Below are 13361 nucleotides of genomic sequence, written 5' to 3'. Positions count from 1 at the left end.
TAAATATTTCTTCAAATTAAATATTTTTTTGGTAAAATTCCTGTCAGGAATAGCAATGAGGTAAGAGAGCTGAAATGAAGTGCAGCTATCAGTTCAGCATCCCAGCCATGCCCCCGCATCTGAAGATTTTCAAATGCATTGTGTTGGGCAACTAGCCTGGAGGTGTGAGTATCCTTGGTGAATATAGACACTCCTCCACCTTTAGTGTTTTGGTCTTGGTTTGGTGGCCGAAAAGTGTGGTAAGAGTTGTTGCCTGGTATTGCAGGGGTGATCTCCCAAGCCTTGAACCAGGTCTCAGTTACTGCACAGATATCGATGTTCTCCATTTTTAGGAGTGCCTCAAGAGAGTGCATTTTGAGGTTTAAACTTCTACCATTGAGTAGCATTACCTTCAGATTTTGCATGGTTGTATCTGTTACAGTGGTGGTTTTGTCCTTTGAACCTTGCCTAAAAAAGGCAGTATAGGGGTGGCAAGAGCTTTAGCCAGTAACCTGAATCCCAGGGGCGACAGGTACAGACCATCTCTGGCAAAGCATCGTGGTTTGTTGATCATGTCATCCCAGGCAGACAGATACTGGATCCCCTTTGAATGACACCAGAAGCTTAGTCAATTGTTGATGGCAATCATTTTGTCCTTATACTGTGGTATCATTCTGGACAAAGACAGGATGCTACCCAGGGCTAGGGTCATACCTGCCTGGGCCACATAATCCGAGAGCTCTTCCATGTCTCTTTTCATGTAGTCCAGGGAGGTACGTTTCAAGTCATTCACTCCAACATGGACAATGACAGAGTCATATTTGTACTTGTTGTGGAGTGACTTGAGTGCATGCTTTATGTGGCGGATCCTGGCACCTGACAGGCAGCTGACTGTAATTTTCTCCTTGTTCAGCCTGGTGAGTGGGACATCAACTTGGTTGAAATACTTTTACATATGACAACTTGTTTCTGTGGACTGTGAAGGTGAAAGAATATTTCATAACCATAAAATGTCATGGATATAACTGTTAGGATAGGAGTTGTGATTAATTGAATAAAAGTAGTTGGCTCTCTTGTCATTTCCTCAGTTTAAAATAATCACTATCTGGCTTTGCAGGACTAGTGTGCATTTATGAGAAGTAAGATGGACAACCTAATATGCACAGACAGACTAGGCACAATTGTTGTGACTGCTTCTCTGGAGGAAAATGATTAGCTGCCTGCTTCTGTTTGCTTATTATTTTGGCTTCTTCATGACTAATGTGATTATGTGAAGCAATGACAATATTTTATTGTGTGGCAACTGCTTGAAACAAAGGTGAAACACATTACAGTGTCATTGTCTTTTATCACAATCAGATGTCTCAATTGTACATAAAAATGATTATAATTGCTTGGTGGGGGTTGCTTGGATGAAGGTAACTGACCCTGCTTTCACTTGTTTAATTTAACAGTCGTGTCTGAAAAAAGGGATAAATGCATCACAGAATACCCAGAGTTTCAGGATTTCTGGTGACTGGTGGCCCCCACACAGCAAAGTTGTACAAGTGGATTTGGGCATAGGCTGAGTAATCACCTCTGCCCTGAGCACCACCAAGTCTAAAACCAGTCCTTCTCATAGTTGTACAGAGAAGATCACTGTACTTGTGTAGAGGCTGGGGCAAAGTCATTATGTCTTTAACATTGCTCCTAAACCTTAGAGAACACTATATCTTGTGTCGGGATGGGGACATTGCGGTCATCATTTCTTTAACATTCTTCACAAACTTCATGCACATGTCTGACACCAAATATGTTATGCTCAGTTTGTTTGTTTTTTTCAGGTTTTTCATATACATGAAAAGGGTACATAGAAGTTGGCTATCCTATGGGGAATAGGGGGTGAGCAGGAATGCTGTACATAAATATGACAGCAGCAGCAGCTTGAAATATGACTGTAGACATCTGTGCCTTAATTCTAATCCTGGTTTAACATCAAACGGGCATACACAGAAAATGAGTACCCATTTTGAGGTGGGGATTGGGGGCAGGTGCTCTTCCCAGATATAATATATGGATCTTCACAAGCATCTCTCTTCTCAGTTTGTTGTGAACTGGTGTTTGGTAAGTTTTGAGCATTAAAAGTTGTATACAACTTATTTCTTCCTTGAAGTAAAAACTGAGACTGAATTTCTGGTGATTGTTTACTTTTGGACACACCAGAAAATGCAGTAGTAAGCGGTGTCCCCTGTATGATGTGGTCAGAAACAAGGTAGCAAGGATTCAGGGTGACTGACACCCACTTACAAGACAGTTTATTCACATAATTATTATTATTATTATTATTATTATTATTATGTCCTATTATTATTATGTTTTAGGAGACAAGAGACTAAAAAGACAGTCAGTTTAATGTACATTAGGATGCTTCCACACCCTGAGCTCCCCACAGTAGGATAGCTCATTTAAAATTGTGAACAGAGGGGCAGTGTCACCTTAGATGATTTGAATAGTTGCACTTCAGAAATTCTGCAACCCCATAGCTTCTAGAAACCTAGTGCTCTGCAAACCCCCAGCTTAATTTTGTTATTACAGGGTAGTCTTGATGAGTTATGATATGTTGAAAGGATGCAGGAAAAAGCAATGTGAAGAGGAAGAATTAATTTCTTTCCTTAATTATGGTTTTCATTCAGGCCATTTGGCATTTTTTGTTTTTGCTTTAATGAGATGGCAAAGGTATTTTCTTTTCAGTGGCCTTATAAGTATGCTGGGAGGTGACTCTCATGTCAGCACCTGAATTTTACTTTATGATCAGCATGCACCTTTCTGTCTGACTTGCAGATTTTCATGAAACACCTCTTCTTAAGAAAAGCTAGCAGATGACTCTTTTTGTTATCCACTGCCACTTCAGGTGACCTGACTTCTCACACCTAAAGCTGGACTTCTCTGAAGGCCATCTGTTTTGCCTAAGCTCTGTGGCTGTCTTCTTTATGGATTTATATGATTTGTTTAGGCCCAACAATATTGCATCTTACGTCACTTTGCTTTTGACTTCCTTAAACTATATTGCCATATTCATTGCTTTTCCAGGGTCACATCTCTGTCCATTTGTCTTGTTTCTGGCAACACATTGTCTGTTAATCTGACCTCTAACCTGTCAGTTCATGAAGGAATGGACCACAGAATTTTCAGCCAGTAGATACAAGGCAGTGACAAATAAAACTGTTTCGGTAGGTAGGCCACACTTCATTTGCTGTCATGGTGTGTGGTGAAGCAGAAGAGCTTTCTGGGTATTTTTTCCTCTGGGAAGTGCTTAGGGTGCCAGATGTTCTACTTCTGACACCACATCATATTTTTATACAGTAGTAGGTTTACATGCCATGGATTTTACCATGTGGGAGGCATTTCCATTAAAGAGGTCCACCCTGTTTAGGCTGCTGTGAAGCTACTATTTCCCCTTATAAATGAAAGCTTCCTTGTTCACTCATACTTCTCACTACCTTGTCATCTTAGCCAGTAAGAACACAATGATATCTCCCCCTCTTTGGGAGGATAGAGCAGCTGGAAGGGAAGATGAAGTTCAGGCTATATGCACTAGACTTTTTCTCCGAGAGTTACAAGCAGGACCAAATGTTCTCTATGAAATCTGTTTAATCAATCATAAAAAAAATCAGTCTGCAGTGGGATAAGCCCCTGTGCATCCCCCATGTGAGAGGAAACCCCCTTCGCCCCCCTCCCCCCCCCATCACTGCACCTCACAGAAGGAGTATTCACTGTCAGGTAGTATAAACCCTGTGGCTATCTTTCTCTAAGAGTCTGAAAGATTGACCTGCCTAAAAAGAAGTTATTTACAAGTACCAGCATCTCACTCCTATGTCTCTCAAGCATCACCACTGCATGGAACTTAACACTTGAATTACTATAATCAAGTAAGTGTGAGAAAAGCTCAAGTAATCCATGTAACTGACTGCCAGCTTATTTATAGTACCATTTTAAAACAAACATTTTTCACTCTAACAAGTGTTTTGAAGGTAAGAATATTTGACTTAATGTACCAGGGAGTTTACACAGTTGTATAAAGTACTTGTAACTGAAAAAAGACATATTTTATTGAGATTTGCCCTTATTTGCTTTGTTGTTTTTGAAACACTTTAATAACACATATTAAATTCTAAAAAAGCTGCAAGTACATCAAGCAAAGTTTCAAGTGGTGCATGTTAATGTGGGTAGAAAGAGGTACTATGGGATTGAATGAAGAAGGACTCCTAATGTTTACCAATGGATACTCTAATTCGGAAGTTACTTTCAGATGAAGGGAAATAACAATGTAAACTTGCAATGAACAGAATACTCTGTTTAGTTTTCAGCTCAGTAAGCAGTTTCATTAAGCAAAAATCCTGAAACAGACAAGATGGTACTGAGAAAGGCTATGAAGATGTAGTGATGAAGGCAATGCATAAATTATGGTGCCAATCTCAGAGAGGTTATCTTATGATTCCTGAACACAGAAGGAAGACAAAAATGCAGTGGGATTACAGAAATGAAATATACGTGTAAATTAAATGCAGCAGGGACATTTTCCACAGAAAAGGCATGAAACATGAATGAGACATTTTGCTACAGGACTAGAAGCCAAAATCTTCATGTCAGTATCAAGATTTTATTTCTGGCAAGGGCATTAAAACTCTGGATATAATTGCTATCAAAATCTTTACATACAAACCCTGAGAAATTTAAAGTTATGCATAAAACAGAGAAGAAGGTATACAAAATGAGAAGGATAACATCTTAAACTAGCAGAACCTGTAAATATGCACAGATACATTAAAGAAGTATTTTGTTTCCTTATGTATCTACTGTGTTACTAAGTAAATTACCTACTGCTGCTTCCTTTAAATTGTTATATGCATAACATATGTTCATAGGTTCATAGGTTCATCCTTTTGGTGAGGAACTGCATCTTGGCACATAAGTTACATTTCAAGAGCACCTGAGAAGTATGTGGATAAAAATGAATTTCTAAAAACATATATCATGCTGGGCAGTTCATAAAAATGTCAAAGATATAAGAAATGAATACCTTTTTTTTTTCTGAACCTATGTATTCCATTTGCTTGGACCTCTGTACCATAGAAACAGAGCATGTATCCGAATAATGGCTCACATACTGTCAAACTAGCTACTGCAAATCATGTGAAATGCTTAAAATTCAGTGTCATTTAAACATGAAAGGTATGTATTTTGGCACAGATGGGTGATTCTATGCTACTGTTAATCTTCTTGCTTGGGCAATATATCCTTAAACAAACCCAGACATCTCCACGTTGCTTCATCTCATGACAGCACAGAAGATGGTTTAATTTCATTGATGTTTATGGGATCTTGTTCCTAATAACATCTCAAAGTCATAAGCTATACATGCATAAAAGTCATAATTTAAAGCAATTCAAAAATATACAAGGAGTTGATTTGTGTTGGAACTCCCTCTTGCAATAGCTTCATTTTCCACTGCTGCAGTGTGGAATTGACCTTGCACATAGCTGCTAAAGGCCTACAAAATGTCCATTAAGGAATGTAACTGGGCATAAATCACACTTAGCAACATAAAAATGTTAGATCAGAGGTCACTGAGAACAGAAGTGGAAACTTCTTTCACAGATGGGAGTGAGACGTGCCAATCTGATTGCTCAGTCAGCACAGATAATTACTGAGCCTCTGGAAATGCTTAGTCACAGAAAGAAAATAAAATGCTTGAGAGCAGGGATCATACTTCTAAACCTCTTAGCATAAGAAATCTGGACAAAGCCAAACATAATGTGGCATAAAAGCTCAAAAATGGGACAGACTTTAAATATTGCTTATATAAAATTAGAAAGTTGCTAGAATAGCAGGTTTTGTATTAGCACATATTTTCTGAAGGATGTGAAGTCTGAAACTCAAATGTCTGTGATTATTTAATCACTTCAGTCCTCGTTGATTTTCCAGAAAACCACAAATTTTATGAGGAACAGTTTAGAAATATGGGGCAAAAGTCTAGACATTCTGCAAAAATTTGGACATTTAGGAGGTATGGTCAAGAACATGTTGCATATTTAGAGACACCAACGTATTTACAGTATCCAAAGGCACAACGGTTGGCTTAGGCCAACAAGATTGTGCTAATGAAAATTATGTATTCACTCTCTTCTGTTTCCTTCTACAGCAGCTGAGATCTGTTTTTAATGCTAGCAACAAAACTATTTGCAATTTAGTGCTGACATCTGTCATTACATATAGAGCACGATATCACAGTATGATTAGAGGCTATGCAACAGAAGTCTGCATTGCAGCCTTCTTGTCATAATAAGTGTAGTATAGCCCTTTCCAAGTGCTGTGTCCAGTGATCCCATAGGGGCTATATGAAGACATTATCCTCAAAACCATTCTGTCTTCATTTTTCCCCAAATACTGGGTTATTAATAACTACCAAAACAACTCAACAATGATGTAATGTTATATCAATAATACTAAAGTAACAAATATATAAGAAGTGCTTGACATTATGTTCGTAGTGAACATAGCTAATGGAGCACTATACCTAGTATAAGTTAGACTATGGATTAAGTTAAAATTGCTGTCACACAGAATTACAGCTACACATTTCTATATCAGTGATTCCTAGGTCATTTGCTCGACAAAAGAGAGTTGCAGGTGAGGGATAAGTTCACTAATGAATTCATTATTTGCAAAATATTTTAGATGGACAGGGTTACAAACTTCAGCTGAAGCTTAATAAATGTCATCAGCCTATCAATTATGCTTTCAGGGGGGGTAAGATACATACATCTACAGAGCAAGGAAACTGAACATTTAAAACTTTAAATATTAGCAAGAAACTGTGCTTCTAAAGTGCTGTTCCCAAGACCAGTCACAAATTTTGTATCTTTGAGTTAGCTATCTTAGCATCACAACCCTAGCAACTTGCATGGGATCAGTATCCAAGCTCCTGACTGCAAAGAAGTGTCCAATAGCCAACATGAATAAAAAAATGTCCTGTGTAAATACCAGTGTTTTGCAGAAAACTAGGCACAATCTTAGCTAAGGCATAAACACATACTGATGATGCGGTAAGGGCCATATCATCAAATGAATTCTAAGACACTCTCATGTAAGGCATCAATAGACTGGCAAATTAGAAATATCCAGATGACCAGTTTTTATTGTGGAAGTGGTGGTAAGGGGCTGTATGGCATCTGCTAAGTGACATGTGATTGAACAAGCAGCTGAACCAATGAGAGGTTTAAACAGGGAGTGGTAAACAGCATGGCAAATTTGAAGATAGCTTCCGACTGGTGTACTATGTATTTTTTTGTTCAACTACACAAAAATAGCACCTCTCTCTTCTCTAGCTGCTGCTGTAACCCTGTGAATTTAAGAATTTCTTTGCATTCAAAATCCCACCACCATATACACCTTCTACATATCCAAAACATTGGATGCTTACACTGAGGCACATTGCAATGACTCAAAAGTTAAAAAGAGCAGTGATTTTTTTTTAAATTAATCCAGAACTTGTGTGTGTGTGTGTGTGTGTGTGTGTGTGTGTGTGTGTGTGTGTGTGTGTGTGTGTGTGTGTGTGTGTGTGTGTGTGTGTGTGTGTGTGTGTGCAGACTAATACACCAGTTGCAGATATGTGTGTGTGTGTGTGTGTGTGTGCACAGACTAATACACCAGTTACAGGTGTGTGTGTGTGTGTGTGTGTGTGTGTGTGTGTGTGTGTGTGTGTGTGTGTGTGTGTGTGGACAGACTAATACACCAGTTGAAGATATGATTTGTCAAATGTCAGTCAAACCAATGGATTGCACTGCTGATACAGCTAGATAGATAGATAGATAGATAGATAGATAGATAGATAGATAGATAGATAGATAGATAGATCAATTTGCCTTTAAACGGGTTGGCAAGTAAAGGATTGGGTAGGGACTCCCATATCATAGAAACCCAAATCCCCTCTATTTTGAGGAGTAATGAGAATTTCCTCTTTTGTTTTCTTTCATTTGCCCTCCCATATAATATTGCATGATGCTTTCTTGATCTTTGTTAGCAAATGTCTGTCCCACAGTGCCTTCATCTTAAGAAGGCAAGCACCTTCCAGGATATTAATAGCACAAATTATGCCAGAAGACAGCTCCAAAAACACTCAGAAATTTGTTGTTGTTAGTACTTTCATTCATCCAAAATACACAATGACCTTCATCAGACAACATCACCCAAAATTCTTCCCAATTATATAAGCCTGCCAATTATGCAATTAAGAATTCAATTATTTAAAATAAATATTCCTTTAAAATTCCAATACAGCTTGTATCAAAAGCTGCTTCCACCCTATATTAGAATACAAGCACAATAAAATAGATAAAATAATAGAAAAAAGTTTTTTTTGAAAATACATATTACAAGATTATAAAGCAAATCAAACTGAAAAAAATGGGAAAATATCCCTCATATGCTATCCTTCCAAAGATTTTAACTTCAAGATACATTTGATAGAACAATATTCATTGATCCCAGGTGGGGCATAGGCATTAGTCCTTAGCTACCATAATAATTCACATTCTTCCAATCTTAAATCCCAGGGTCCACCTCTTATGTTTTTGTTGACCTAGCAGAGTGTGTGTTATTGTGGAAATAACACCCAACCAGGGGTGTTCTGACTCCCAATGTCTGCAGGCATTTGGCATCTAAAATATAGCACTTCAAAAAAAACAACAGTAAATATCTAGATTTTTTTTATTCCCTTACTCATAAAACCTTTGGTTTGTTGCCAGTCATTGAAGATTGAAGTTACTAATTAATGACATATATTTGAGTTTCAGACTTTTATTTCCTTCAGAAAATTCATGTTAACACAAATCCTAATACTCAAGTAACTCTGTGATTGTGTGACAGCAGCATTCAAAATATGTTCCTCTTTTGAGCCTTTGTCCCCCATTTATTTTAAGCTTATCCAGATATGATGATTAAAAAGGTTGAGAAGTACACAGACCTCTTAACTGCTGCCAGGGATCACTCAATAGCTTTTGCTCTCACTCTTCACTCTATCTCTCTGTCACTCACACACACACACACACACACACACACACACACACACACACACACACACACACACACACACACACACACACACACACAGTCTCTTCTGATTTTATGCATGCATTCACTCATTCACTCACACATGCTGACAGAAGCATAAACACACACACACACACACACACACACACACACACACACACACACACACACACACACACACACACACACACACACAGTCTCATCTGCTTTTATGCACGCAGTCATGACACTCATGCATGCAAACATAGACATAAACACACACACAGATACACACACACACACACACACACACACACACACACATACACAGTCTCTTCTGATTTTATGCATGCATTCACTCATTCACTCACACATGCCTACAGAAGCATAAACACACACACACACACACACACACACACACACACACACACACACACACACACACACACACACACACACACCTCTGCTTCAGAAAATGCATGGTAAGACAAATCCTAATACTCGAGTAACTTTGTGATTGTGTGACAGCAGCATTTAAAATATGTTCCAGTTTTGAGCCTCTGTTCCCCATTTATCCAGATATGATGTGCAAAGAGGCCGAGAGGTGCACACACCTCTTAACTGCTGCCAGGGATCACTCAATTGCTTTGGCTGTCTCTCTTCACTCTTACTCTCTCTGTCTCTCACACACAAAGACACCAACACCCACACCCAGTTTCACACACAGTCTCATCTGCTTTTATGCACACTCACTCACACATGCAGACAGACATAAACACACACACCCACACACACAGTCTGTTCTTTTATACACACATTCATTCACACATGTAGACAGACAGACAGACAGACACACACACACGCACACACACACACACACACACACACACACACACACACACACACACACACACACACACACACACATACACACACACACACACTTTTTCTATTTCATTTATTTTTTTACACTGTTTAAACAGCAAAAGAGCTGCTCAGCGAATGTAAAATAATGGTGTTCATTAAGTTTTTTCAGTCCGAGTTCCATGGCAGCTTGATATGTGGCAGTCTCTTTTTTTCAGTGAGTGTTATCTGTAGATTAACACCCTGCTGGAGCATGTTCATTTTCCAATCAGGGTGCAATCTACAAGTCACCCATTCTCTAATTCCAGATATGATATATGTAAACTCACAAGTATTTGTCTTCTCATTTCATTGTGTACTGCTGTTTAGACAGCTTTGAGCACTAAAACTTGGATACAACATATCTATTTCTTCCTTGAAATAAAAAAAAAATGAATTTATTTTCTGTATACATGAGTTTTCTTTAGGCCATCACTGGATCAAAAATTGAATAAAACCTTTAAAATGCACCTCAATGCATCCATAACCCCATGCCTTCTGGCTACTTAATGGCCTCCAGACCCCTTGCTTAATACAGTTATTTCCATTACAATTACTATAGTGTTGCCTTGGTCAGTTAAGATGAGCTGAAGGGATGCAGGAAAAAACAAAGCTGAAAAGTAAAGCTAAATTTCTTTCTTTGTTCATGTTTTTTGTTTAGGCAATCACTGGATTAAAAAGTTTGCTTAAAAAACAATGAAATGCACCTCAGAGTATCAATAACCACCATAGCATCTGGAGGCTTTGCAGCCCCCAGGCCTTTGGCTTATTGCAGTTATTTCCTCGGGTCTGTATTAGAACATCGACAAAGCCGTTAATCGAATGGCTTTATACTCGAAAATGCCGATAATAAAAGTGTGTTTTGTGAGATCACGGTACAGTGAAGATCAGAAAATTTGCCATTTCCTCATTGTAGTGCGATCTTGGAGTTGGTTTATATAATTAGCGGGGGGGGTGTGGGGGAGCAGCTCCCCACAAAATGGAGTTCTATTACTGGCATTTTTGATTATAAAACTGTTTGATTAACGGCTTTGTTGATGTTCTAATATAGACCCATTTCCTCTACAGTTATCAGAGTGAACTCTTGCTTAGAAAGAACATATTGAATTAATAGCTGCATTAAAAAATAAAGAGTAAGACAAACTGAGAAAAAGGGAGAAAAAAAGTAATCTGGATAATGTGAGGGCCAGATGAGTTGGAGAGTGGTGGTTGGGGGGAGTGGCACAGAGCATTTTTGCCTAGGGCACAAGTTTACCTAAAGTTGGCCCTGTCAGTAACATTATCCTTAGTAGCACAAAATTTTGAAAACATGACACCAACTTCACAGGAAAAAGGACAGTTTTACAGCAGTTTTGGCATAAGAAGCAGGCAATTGATTTTAAGCATTGTGTTATTAACTCATAAATGTTCTAATGAAGTTACTAGATTATCAGACTTCTTGGGATCAATTTGGAGTATCCATTTTCTTATATTACTATATGGGGTCATAGGGTCAGGAGGCTACTAGGCTGTCAACTCAGAGATCATTTCAAGCCTAGCGGTTTCATCTCAATGTAATACCACAGATACTCTAGTCAATACCCAGAATTGTATTTATTAATGACTGCCCATGTCCAGGAGGGTTGTGGGTGCTATCTCTGGTAAGAATTTGTGGTGACCCATCCACTTGTCCAGGTTCCTTTTGAACAGTGTCATAGAGGTGGTCTGCTTCACATGAATTGGCAGCCTATTCCAAAGATGCAGCAGTCACTGGGTGAGAAATCTGTCCCTTCAGCACATCCTATTCAAGTTGCAAGCCATATTTAGGTCAATGGAATGTGTAGCTCTAGTCCTGTTTCATTTACAGATGTGCAGCAAATTCATTAGGTTTGGATCAGAAATTGCTTTGTGAGCCAGGCATGTCTCCCTTAGAAAGTCTATATGATACTGAGTGCAGTGACAGGGACTTTGGTCTGTGAAAGGCACGTGCTGGAGTCCCTTGATCTTCTTAGTTAGAGACATCTGAGATCTCTTTAATTGCAGCAGGTGCTTTGTACTGTACATGCCGAAAGGGGTGTTATACTCAATTATGTGCCTGATTAGTGACAAGTATAGAGGAGTTATAACCTCCTTTGCTCTAGAGGGGATGCCTTTGCTAATCAAGTGTGCTACATAAAAATCCTTCCTTACTACAGTAGACACATGGTGGTTAAAGTTAAGGTCGCAATCTACTTGTGATCCCAGATCTCTTATCACTTTGTAGGTACATACATGTGGGTCTTTTTTCCACCATTATTTTTGGATTTGTCCAGATTTGGGTACTTTATAAATTTATAAAAAATGCTGCTTTTGTAGAGCATTCCTGATTTCTTTCTCTGAGAGACTGAGAGATATGCACTGTACATAAAAGTCAGCAACTTTGTGGTGCCATTCTTCTAAATATACAGTTATCATCTGCATCCTAGTACAAGTCATACTAAGCAGCATTCACCTTTCATTCATCCCATTTCACCCCCCCTCCAAAAAAACTGCAAAGTTTGGCTAATTAAAACTGTCACACCATACAGTGAAAACACATAAAATAACAACCACTATTACTTTAAGTTGTCCCATTCATGGATCTACTTAAATTAGTTTGCAATGCAGTTTCATGTTTTATAAATCCATTCTGCTGCGTAGCACTTATTTTTCATTTCACTGTCACGTTGGTATGTTTTTACCATCAAAACTAATGTCTACAGTTCCCCATCTAAGTCAAACATATTATAGCTCTCAAGTGATTGTTCAACCATCATGTGAGCTCTTCATCGCCCTACAATCCCTACTGAGCATAGGAGGTGGAGTGGAAGGGATGGGTGTGTGGGTGGGTAACTAAGAACAGATTCAGACTTTAATTCCATCACAAAAAGCATGCAAACCTAAATCTTGCTATTCTAGTAACTTTCTAACTTTTTAAAAGCAGTATTTAAAATCTTTCCCTCTTTTTGGACTTTTGACCCCCCCCCCCCATTATTTCAGTTTTTGTCCAGATTCCTTTCTCTAAGCGGTTGACTCATGTGCATTACATTAGCAGAAAATCTGGATAAATTTTAATTATCCCCAATTGCATAGGACCACACACAAACTCACTGTAGCTTGAGTGGAACCAGTAAAACAAGGCAAAGACATTCTGTTAATACTGACTCAGTGAAACTAATCATGATGTATGCATGCTGTTACCTTTCATGTCTTTGGTTTGTTGGTTTCTTGTATTATACAACTATCACTGACTTCCTATAAATGAACCGTAGGCCAAAATACAGTATATTATTAACTATTCCCATTTTCTTTTCCGATATGTTTCACCTGTTGCTCTCAAAAGTATTTTCTTGGTGTTAATGAGGTGACAGAATAATGTAAACAGCCAATTTCACTTTTTTTTTTCAAAAACA

The sequence above is a fragment of the Protopterus annectens genome, chromosome 6.part0 (genome assembly GCF_019279795.1).
Source record: "Protopterus annectens isolate FY-2018-M chromosome 6.part0, PAN1.0, whole genome shotgun sequence".
Classification (NCBI taxonomy): domain Eukaryota; kingdom Metazoa; phylum Chordata; order Ceratodontiformes; family Protopteridae; genus Protopterus; species Protopterus annectens.
Note: the sequence above shows the minus strand (reverse complement) of the source record.